Here is a 12,161-nt window from a genome sequence, read left to right as displayed (position 1 = left end):
GAGATTGTTTTCATTTTTGTCTTCATAGCCATAATATCTATAACAGTGCCTGATATATGGTAGATAAATAAGAAGTCGTTGTTCTTATTATACTAGGAACAAAGATTTAGCACTGGAAAGGACCTCAGAGTCCACTTGGTCTACCTCTCATTGTATGGGTAAGGAAACTGAGGCACAAAAGATTAAATGACTTGCCCAAGCTCATACAAATGATATCACAGATGATATTTGAACCATGGTCTTCTCAGTTAAGGTTTGGATCAAATGAAATATTGTGCTATATCAATGTCATCTAACTTTTTGACCCATCCCATCACCATGAAAATAATGTATGTACTCACCCATGAACTATACATACTTATTTACCTATTTCTGACAGATAAATAGATAGGCTAATTAAAATACCATGACTTTAATCTACATCTGGAGTACTAAATATAGCAATATTTCACTAAACTAGAAATGATAAGCATAAATAGTAATTAATTTATTAATACAAATAAAGTCTAATTTGTCTTTTAAGGCTAAAATCCTCTTATGTTAATTTTCATCTCATAGGTCACATTATACTGCTATACCTTCCTTCTAACAATAATGAACCTATTTTACGTAGACACAGCACCAGTCATATTTATCATTACAGAAATAACACCAAGATGTCTGAAAAGCCTGTGGAAAGGTGAACCAAACTCCGATGGCTGAGATTGGAGTAAGCCATGAAGGAGTCCAGAAAAAGACAGAGTACAAAGCACAGTTTGCTACTAACCCTAAAAAATAGTCAATTTATCTAGGAAAATGAGCATTTGGTCTTCATTAAAGTTCATCTGTAAAGTGAGGGTGGTTAACCAGATGATATCTTTTGATCCTTCCAACTGTAAATCATTCTGTCCCTATGACATATGATGAAACTAACAGAAAAAATAATAGAATTTATAAAATCAATCGATAGTCCTTCTGAACCTACAAAGACAAAAGACCCATCATAAATTATAATATTAACTCTGTTCTTGCTTTTTTTTCAATTTTGCTTGATTTTGGTGGGACTCAATTGTGTAGAGAATTTCTGATCTTTAAGCTATAGTTTGTTTTTTTCTGTTAACATTCTGAAAGACAAGGCAATGAAGACTAAAAGAAAGAAAAGTGACTGATCAAATTGGGAAAATCTAGTGCATATTGTTGGCATGAAATAGAATGCTTGATTCCTGGTGATTCTTCAAAACTATTCACAAAGTTGATTTAACTATAAGAAGTTGGCTTCCCTCCAAATTTAGGATAGCATTTGGGATAGCCTTCATTCATCATGCTTTATATCTACCTCAGGCAAAATTTGTGACAGGAATACACATGTCCACACACCACTTAGCCCCCCCCCCCCACACGCACATACACACACACTCAGACTTAAAGAAAACCATGGTCTACTTTATACTATGTGGCAATAACAAACTTTTCACAAAGGAAATGGTATTGCTCTCAGGCGTGGTAGAGTTTTCTGTGTTAGGTTGTATTTCTATAGAAATAGGCACCTTATTTTCTCCATGGTAAAGTCATGAATATAAACAGAAGTTTAAAGAAATCAATGATGAAAGTTGTAGGGAACATATCATTTTACCTCTTCTGTATGAGAAAGGATGCAAAATTCTTGTAATTTTCATAATTCTTATTTCAGTCAGGTCCTATAAAAGTGTGAAAAACCCACATTGATTTTCTACATTTGGATCTCTTTGAGCAATTACTATTTCAATGCCCTCTACTGCTGCATTTCTCTGTATCATTCCATTTACTTACTAAAACTAATATGAAAAAAAGGATATAATAAAGGAGTATGGGGGCAGCTAGGTGGTGCAGTGGATAGAGCACCAGTCCTGGATTCAGAAGTACCTGAGTTCAAATCCGGCCTCAGACACTTAACACTTACTAGCTGTGTGACCCTGGGCAAGTCACTTAACCCCAACTGCCTCCCTAAAAAAAAAAAAAAAAGGAGTATGTGTGTCAATGTGTACATGTAGGTATTGGTATTTAAGTATGGAGGAAATACATATATATTAGATTGGATAGATAATATATCAATATAGACCTCTCTTTGTAATATACACACATATATACATATACATATATACACACACATAGACAGTGCTTTGTGTATATATACATTATACATGGGTGTATACATATATATCACACATACATATGTGTAGCATACATATGTGTATGTTACATCATGTTGTGCATGCAAATATGCATTGTGCAAACACATTGATGCATGTATATTATGTACATATATGTGCACATACCCATATATGTTTATATTATGTACATGCATGTGCGGTGTATGCGTTACATGCATACATATGTGTCTATATTGTATGTATGTGTATATATGTATATGTATGTTATCAAAAAAATTATAAATGAAAAGGACTGACTGGTTACATAATGAGGAAAAGAGATGAGAGACAAGAGGCCCATATACTTTATGTTTATCCTTATAATTTTAGGAGAAGAGGAGAAAGGCCCTGAGCACACCAGATGAACTCCCTGTGGTGAAAGTCAGGAAGGATATGATAATTTAGAATCATGCAGATAGGCATATTTGTCTTCTGACATTCATCTTTGGGGAAAATAATACATACATACACACATAGATATAGACAGATAGACACACATAGCATATATACATATGTATACACACACACACGTATATACACACATATACACTTGTATGTCTGGGTATATATTGTGTATGCATGTGTATGTATGCATTTGTGCATTAACATATGTGTATTGTGTGGGTATGTGCATGTGTATGTGTGTGTGTCCTGCTTGTGTATGTGAGTATATATAAAAATATACAAATTTTTTTCTCCAGACTTTTGATTTGATAAGTATAAGGAATTTCAACTCTTAGTCTTGAAGAATTATGTAGAATAGTAAGATTTTACGTGATTTGCTTAGAGTTACACAGTCTTTTTATGTCACTAGAAGGACTTAAAGCTAGGTCCTCCTGACTTTTGAAGACAAATACTCTAGTCTATGCATATCTATAGCTATGTACACGAATATGTACATGTATATGTGTAGGTATACATACATATACATATAAAATGTTGTTATTCAATGTAACAATATATATGTACATGTACCTCATCTATCTAATCTATATAGGTATTTGTGCATACACACATATATATGTATCTATGTGTGTGGAGAACAAATAATTTGGACAATAGAGAAGACATAATTTAAGAATTATAGGACTACCTGAAAACCATGATAAAGAAAAAGCATATATAATGTTAGATGTCTAGGCATCATGCCATATCGATAAAATAACAAATAACATAAATAAACATGATTTACTATAGGTATACACATTATTTATATAAATATGATATATCATATATAGCCATAATATTGAGACACAGAAAGAGAGCCGGGCGGGGGCGGGGGTGGGGGTGGAGAGGTAGGCCAACTGGCTGACAGACAGACAGACAGACAGACAGACAGACAGACAGACAGATAGATAGATATTACTGGATTGAAAGTTGAGTAAGGGGCAGAGCCAAAATTAGGAAATCTATTATTCTGTTGAAATTTTATTGAATAATGAAGACAGAAACTTGTTCTAATGTCTGAGTTGTCCTGCAAATTTTAAGTAGAGAGGAGATAGAGGTTATTGTAATTAAGAAGTTTGAAAACCTGAGAAGCTCCATTATAAAGGAAAAGAGTTTGGGTAGAGAAGAAAACAGTGTCATATATGGAACTCATTGAGGAGGAGGGAGTACAATATGGAATCCTATCACCTGAAAATGATATCTGCATGTATATTACAAAATAGTAATTTAAGAAACAGAAAAAAAATATGACTTCCTCTCAACCAAACCCAAAATAAACACACATACATTTCTATTAGGGGAAAATTAAAAATGAATGCTTTGTGTTTCCCCATCACTACCCCCTTTGCTGTCAGCTTGTCCTTATTTAGCAGGTCTTGCAGCTGATAAAATTAAAAAAAAAATCAAAAGGCACCACTTCAGTGCCTTAACAATCTGCTATGGGAATGTTAAATGATCTCTCACTGTGGCTAATGACAAAGGAAATTTATTATTCATCTCTTCAGCCAGAACCAATAAAATAAGTAGCAGCATTTACCAACAACTCCAAGGGCTTGATCATCTTGTTAGTCCTGGAAATTTTCCTTCTTGTGGATCAGAAATACATGTTTAGTTCTTAAAAGTCTAAAAGACTTACTGCAATAATAAAAATTGGGTTAAAACCTTATAAAAGCAGATTTTTAACAAATCCATACAATTTGACTGCATAGCCCTTTTGTGAAATTTATTGTATTAATTGTTTTGGGAACTACCAAGAAACCTGCTTATGATTTTCTTCTACTACTTAATAACATTTGGTCAAAATTGCTAATACAAAACTAGTCCAAAGAAGTTGTTGAAAAGTTATTCTTTACTACTGTGCTAATAAGAAATGATGAGCAGGATGCTCTCAGAAAAAATTGGAAAGACTTATATGAGCTGATGCAAAGTGAAATGTACTGTGTACAAAGTAAGATGATCGGTTGTGAATGACTTAGCTATTCTCAGCAATACAAGGATCCAAAATAACTCTGAAGGACTTAGGATGAAAAATGCTATCCATCCCCAGAGAAAGAACTAATGATATCTGAATATAGATTGAAGCATATTTTTTTTAACTTAAAAAAAAAAAGTTATTCTAATTCACCTTTACCTTGGTGCCAGTATTGACAAAGTCAAATTGTTTATTTGTAAACATTTACTCTGCTTTTGGGTGATCCGAGTTAGGTTGTCAGCAGGTTTTAATGTCCTAGTATGTCAAGATTTTGTACTTAGTACACAGTTTGTGAGCAAAGTACTTATGAAGGACTATAGGAGTATTAATCAATATTTTTCATCATTAGTATCATTGATGTTGTATTATATTAGATATTTATGTTGTGATTAAAATAATATGCATACATATGAAAATTTTTCATCACTTTCCATTGGCACTCCCTAGTGGAAATTTGTGGTCTACTAATTATTTCAGCTGTGGCCTTAGCTCCTGCAGAGGTTTTGTTGTTATTGTTTGTTTCTGCAGCTTCTTCTTTACAAACACTCCTATTTTGTTTGTTTTTCATGACAACAACTGTAAATGATGAAAATATTTTTTAATCTTGAATTTGGGTGTGATGGCTCATGGAATTGCCTTTTCTTTTCAAAAATATTTCATTGGGGCAGCTAGGTGGTGCAGTGGATAAAGCACCCACCCTGGATTCAGGAAGACCTGAGTTCAGATCCAGCCTCAGACAGTTGAGATTTACTAGCTCTGTGACCCTGGGCAAGTCACTCAACCCCCATTGCCCCGCAAAAAAAAAACCCAAAAAATATTTTATTTTTTCCCAATTACATGTAAAGACACTTTTTACTCATTTAATTAATTGTTGAGTTCCAAATGTTCTCTCTCCTTCCTTGACATCCATGGTTTCTAAGAGAATTTTTTATTTATGCCCACTCTGAGCCATCTAGAGGCCAAACAATGGCCAAATGAGGCCTGGGCTGTGACCTATTGTTGGATAATCAGTAAGAGCCAGAGTTATTTGTGTTTAAGGAGTGGTCCTTAGGAAAAACCTAGCACCTGAACCCCAAGACACTTTGTGAGGTTTCAGCAAACAAACATATTCCTTTGTGCAGAATGAAGTAGGTAAGGCATATGTGAGTCCCTATAGGAGAAGGGAGGCAAAGAGGGAAGGGAGGAGAGGAGAGGGGAGAGACAAAGGGAGCTACATTGCCCAACTGCATCTAGCCAGCTAGGTCCCCAGTAGGACTGCTGTTACTCACAGAATGTTGGTTGTTTTTTGTCCTTCATTCTCAAAGATGACCTTGACATGAAGTAGGGATGGGGTGATGTCATGACTTACAATGAATTGGATTTAAGTGAAGCAGGGATTTGCAAAGTCACTAACCTCACTCTGTCCTCCAGAGTCATCTGGATCCAGTAATAAGATATACAACAGGATGTCTGGAGATGGCCCCAGATGCAGCTGGAGACCTTGGTTTTTTAAGCTAAGGCCTTTCAGAGGTCTCAGTTTGCCTGAAGCAACACCCACTCAGTGATTAAGGCTAGATAAGAAATAAGGTAAAGAGAAGCAAGGCCTCTTTTATTTAGTCAAAATGAAAATAAATAAATGAGTGAATGGGGAGAGAGGGCAGGGAGGGTGGGAGGGAAGGAGAGGGAGAGGGGTAGAGGGGGAGAGAAGTAAACAAATAAATAAATAGCTGCATAGTGTGGGAGGAGACTCTCAGGGTTTCTGGCCAAAATAGAAACAATTGCCATTTAGGGTCTCTTTGAGCAATTGTTTCTCTTTTAGCCAGAAAATCTGAGGTTCTTCCCCCTTACCCCATCTATTTATTTTTTTTATTTTTGACTTGCTAAAAGAGGTCTTTCTTTTCCTCCTTTCTTACCTAGTCTTAATCACTGACTGGGCACTGACTTAGGCAAACTGAAAACTGTGAAAGGCCCTAGCTTAAAAGGTTAAGGTTTCCCACTGTATCAAGGCCATCCCCATTCATCCTTATGTTTATCTTACCACTGGACCCAGATGGTTCTGGAGGAAAGAATGAAGCTATCGATTTTGCACAATCCTGTCTCACTTAAATCCTATTCACTGCCAGTCATAACATCACCACCTCCCCCACCCCACCCCATGTCATGTTCCTTTTTTTTTTTTTTTTTTGCAGGGCAATTGGGGTTAAGTGACTTGCCCAGGGTCACACAGCTAGTAAGTGTCAAGTGTCTGAGGTCGGGTTTGAACTCTGGTACTCCTGAATCCAGGGCCAGTGCTTTATCCACTGCACCACCTAGCCGCCCCCTTGTTATGTTCCTTTTTGAGAATGAAGGACAAACAACAACCTTAAGAGAATATGCAACTTAACATGTTAAACATCTACAATCATTTAAAACATATTTCTATATTACTCATGTTGTGAAAGAAGAGAATAAAAGAAAACCAATTTTAAAAAAATAAAGTGAAAAATAATATGCTTCAATCTGCATTCAGGCACCATCAGTTCTTTCTCTAGAGGTGGATAGCATTGTTCATCATGAGTCTTTTGGAATTTTCTTGGATAACTATTGCTGAAAATATTTATTCACAGTTGATCAAACATTTTTTTTCTTGGTTCTGCTCACTCTATTTTGCATTAGTTCTTGTATGAATAATTCAGATGTTTCCTTAAATATTATATTGTGATTTTTTTACACCTGTATCCATTCTCAAGAATCCCTACCCAATCTCCCTATCACCCATTAAAATCCACCCCCCCAACACAATACACTTCTTATAACAATAATATACTCTGAAGCAAATCAATCTTGATATTGGTCATAATCCCAGATGCATACCTCATTCCATCCTTAGAGTTCTCTCTTCTAATATTTGGATATAGGTTTACATCATAGTCAGTGCTCTGAAGTCAAGAATTGGTGATTGCACTGATCAGAGTTTCAGACTAATTTTTCTTGAACACTTGTAAGTATAAGGTAAAACTTGTTTTTTGTTTTGTTTTGTTTTGTTTTTTGAGAAGGTGGCATGGTTAATCTAGAAACTCGAATCTGAGACTTTTTCTTTGTTTAATTTTTAACCTGAATTTTTCTATGACAGCATATAAAATGTTTTGTAACTTGAAGTGACATTTAAGATCATAAGCCTATGGATTTAGAACTGGAAGGGACTTTAGAAGTCATGGAGTTCCATGTTCCTTATCTTAGAGAAGAATATGAAGCCCTGGAATATTAAGAGACTTGCAAAGAATTAAATTAATAGTTAATATTTGGGCCAAGATTCACACACAGGTCTTACTACAATACTAATTCTGTACACACAATGCTACACTGTAAAGAATTGTTATTTGATGTTTTTATGACCCCATCTTTTCCGCCAATGGCACGGTGCTCCACTCACTGGTTGTAGCCATCACCATGGTACTGGCACCTCATGTCATCACCACTCGCTGATGCCTACGTGGGCCTGGCAAAATAATAATGATTGCAAGCCCAGTGAGGGCAGTCATGTGACTGTCAGAGTGGCCAGCCAATTGGCTGGGGGCTGTGTGTGGTCAGCCTGGGGTCTGCTGGGAAGAAGGGAGTATTTTTTCCACCATTCTAGCTTGAAGCTGGAAGGCCACAGGATGCTGCTGTGTGTTGTCAGCTGATTCCTGGGCAGTGGTGTTATTCAGGTTGTATAATTTCCCTTTCCCCATTTATTCATTTCCCTTGACCCTACTGATCCTGTTTGTGTTTTTTTAAGTTCATTCTTATTAAATAAATCCTGCTCTGTTTTGAGGGAGGCTGTCTGTCTCCTTTCTTGCCCCAATATTACAGCGAGCCACTTAGCTAACACTCCCAAATTAAAAATTGGTCCCCACAACACCATCTCTCAGATCATCTAGTTCAATTAACTCCCCATTTATCTGACTCTACCTTGTCTGCAATTTTACCTAGTAATTCAGAGTCTGCCACAAGTTTTGGACATTGCTTGGGTCTTATTTTTTATTTGCCATCCCATATTATTCATTCATAGATTGTGCTATTAATATATTTATTAGCACATGAATGCAAGTGAATTTTTAGAAAGTTTGCATTCTTTTGTATAAGCCTCATTTTGAATTATTTATATTTGCTTTGTTGAACACTCCTCTTTAATCTAGATCTTATTGCATTAATGATTTTTCCACAAACAACATTGAATATAAAACTTCCATATCCCTCCCACAACTGTAAGTGCTAATAATACATCTATATAAAAAAATGTCAATATACTAAACAGAGATAAAGTACAGTGCTAAGTATGATATTAAAAAATCTGATACTAATTAATGAATTATGTATCTTTGACAGATGAATAATGATTTGGGTATCCAAAAAGAAGTTAATCATTAATAAAATATCCACAGACTATCACATACCCCCCCAAAAAAATCAAGCAACCAATTATTGGGCCCATATGGGAAGAGGGAGGAAGGAGAACAGATATTTTGGTATCCCACAGCTATTGTAAAGAGACTATTAATAGATAATTTGGTTACCTTACAGATATTTTTTGAGAAAAAATGTCCCTAAGAATAGAGGCATAAGGGAGATACTCTTCCATGATCTACAGATTTCATTTTAACTTCCCTGAAATTCCTTTGCCAGAAATCAGTAATGTAGTAGTTGCACAAGTTGTGTAACCTACTCCACCGCCCCCCCATTGTCTTTTAATGTCAGGACAGCTTACAACTAATTAATTGAGAATCTTTTATATAACACATAATTGTGCATACATGTTGTGACTATTAAATAAAAACACTGCTATCATGTGTGGCTTAGGTATATCACTCAGTCTTTTAAAATCTAGCTATATATTTACATTCATATATGTATGTATGTGCATACACATGCATGCATACATAGGGCATACATATGTGATATATATGGATGGATGCATATGCATATCTGAATATATGTACAAGCATACATGAGTACTTATATACATATATTGACTAAATTCCATCCCTAAGGTACACATGAAAAGTCTTCTTATTTTATAGTCTTATCATTCATGTATATTTGATATTATCTGGAAAAAATCTGGATTAAGTCCAGAATAAAATAAACTGATCCACCATGATTAAAAATATTAGCATCCATGAATAAATAAAAATGTTTTTGAATTTACTCTAGTACATTTGTATTTCATGAATTATACACCTCTTAGAGAAAAATAATTTAAATTCAACTAATAAATATTTAATGCACATATGTGCAAAAAACTGTGATAGCCCAGGGGAATAAAAATACCCCAACAACGTATCCTTTCCCTTAAGAATTATGCAACATGTTAACAAATAAGTTAACCCTCCACAAAAAATGAGGAAGGGAGAAAACTAACAGAGACTATGCAACATGTATAATAAGTAGAGATCTAAGAAATCTTCACATGATCTAAATGTTGTAAGAAAACATAGTTTTTGCAGTGTCAGAGTTGAAAAGTGAGTTTATTGCTGATGTACAGAATGGAAAGTGAAGATGAGTAGAAAGAAGAGATGGAGTGTCAGGATTGAAGAACAACTGATAGTCCAGAAAAGGTGAAATGCAGAGTTTATTATGAAGAATAATATGGAATAAGAATAGTTAGAAAGGTAGGATCCAGAATGTAGAGGGTCTTAAATCCTGGCCTGGGAGTTTGTATTTTATTCTATGAATAATTGGAAACTATTTTACGTTTGGGGGAAGAGATGACATGGTAGGATATGATGAAATATATCTTGGAAAAAATAAATATCTATGTGCAGGACGGAAACTGAAAGCAGGGAAACCAGTATGCATGATTAAAGCCTGATTTAGGGTAAAAGGAGATGTTTGTAAGAGATATCATGGAAGAAGGCTTGGCAAGATTTAATCATTTAAATAGAAGAAAGAGAGAGAAAGGGAAAAGAAAAAAGTATGACTCCAAAATCATGAATCTGAAGAGAATCAGAAGAGATAATATTTCATTTTATACATTGTAAGTTTGGAATGACTTTGGGACATCAAAGAAATTTATAGCAGGTAGTTGATGTAAGACTGGAGTTTAGAAGAGAAATTAGGAGTGCATTTTGGGAGTCATTTGCACAGAGATGATATTTGAACCTATGGGACCACATGGAATTACAAAGGAGAAAATGTGAAAGGCAATTCGGTGGGCCTGAGACAGAGCCCTAAGTTACAGACCAATGGAAGGGTCAAGAAATGGGCAATGCTTCAGACAATGAGACTAAGAAATAAGGGTGAGCAGGAGATACTAACATCATGGAAGAGAGAGGATGAGAAATTATCAAAGAGAAAGGATATGATCAACAGTTATAAAATGTGATGTTTAAAATCTAAATTGTGGGATCGCCTTAAGTTAAAAAGCTTCAGTACCAGTCTTTGGGCATTAAACATGTATTAAAAGCATACAGGTATTCACATGGAGTTCAGAAAGTTAAGAAAAAGAAAGCCTACCTAGTCTATAGTTCCAGCCTGGTCTGGTTCCTCCTCAAGTTCTTCACCACCAGCCTGCTTCAACGATGAACTCCCTAGCAAAGTGATTGTGGAAGCTTTTTATAGGTCTGGAACACAGGCAGGTCCTTACATACTGCTTCAATCTGATTGGTTGGCATCATCCAAATCCATTGGTTCACTGGACTTGAAGGTGTTCTCACGTTAAGTTCACAGTCTAGCTTCTGAGAATAATACCTTCTTAAGGGCTAGCCAGGTGTGATTGCAATCCAGTTAACTTGAAGTAGGCTAATCAGCAGTCAGTCACTCTCACTTGATTCAATCAGTCTAGATTAATCTCCAGGTGGGTCTTTGAGTATCTGATAAATCCCATTACTTTATCACAACAATAAGTCAAAAAAGTAAGTCAAAAGGCATATGTGTTTTTGAAAGTAGCATTTAATAGATCACAGTTAACATTGTTAAGAGTCATTCAGTTAAGGAGTGAGGTGAGTAATCTGCTACCATGGAGTTAAGAATTGAGTGAGTGATGAGGAATTTGATGTGAAGAGAATAATTTTGAGAAGTTTTTCAGTGAAGGAAGTAAAATAGTACAGAAATCTGGTGGTTAGCAAGGTCAAATGAAGGTCATTGAAGTATACAATATAACTGAGTATGCTTTTCAGAAGTTGGAAAACCAGAGTAAATTAGGAATTTTGAAGATGGTGGATGAATTGTTTGATGCTTCAGGTTGATGTAGAACATTTAAGAGGATTGGGTTAAGTACATGAATATGTAAGATGAGCTCATCAAGAAAAGGATCATCTCTCCCTTAGACTAAAAAGAGGGAGAAAATGATTGGAGATATAGAGAAATTTGATCTGTGAAGGAAAGGAGATGAGGAAACTCATAATATATGGCCTCAATTTACTCTGTAATGTAAAAACAAAGGTATCTAACCAGGGCAGAAAAGATTAGGACTATCACCACCAGAGTTATGAGCTGAAGTTGGAAGAGATCTCTGAATCTATCTGTTCCAACAGTTTAATTTTACATATAATGAAACTGAGATCCAAAGAGGCTAAGTGATTGTACAAGGCCAAAAAAAGGTAGTGAACATGAGAGGCAGGGTTTACTTGGTAAGT

This window comes from Dromiciops gliroides, chromosome 4, assembly GCF_019393635.1.
Source record: "Dromiciops gliroides isolate mDroGli1 chromosome 4, mDroGli1.pri, whole genome shotgun sequence".
Taxonomy (NCBI): domain Eukaryota; kingdom Metazoa; phylum Chordata; class Mammalia; order Microbiotheria; family Microbiotheriidae; genus Dromiciops; species Dromiciops gliroides.
The sequence above is the reverse complement of the archived record's forward strand: the minus strand, read 5'-3'. Positions refer to the sequence as shown.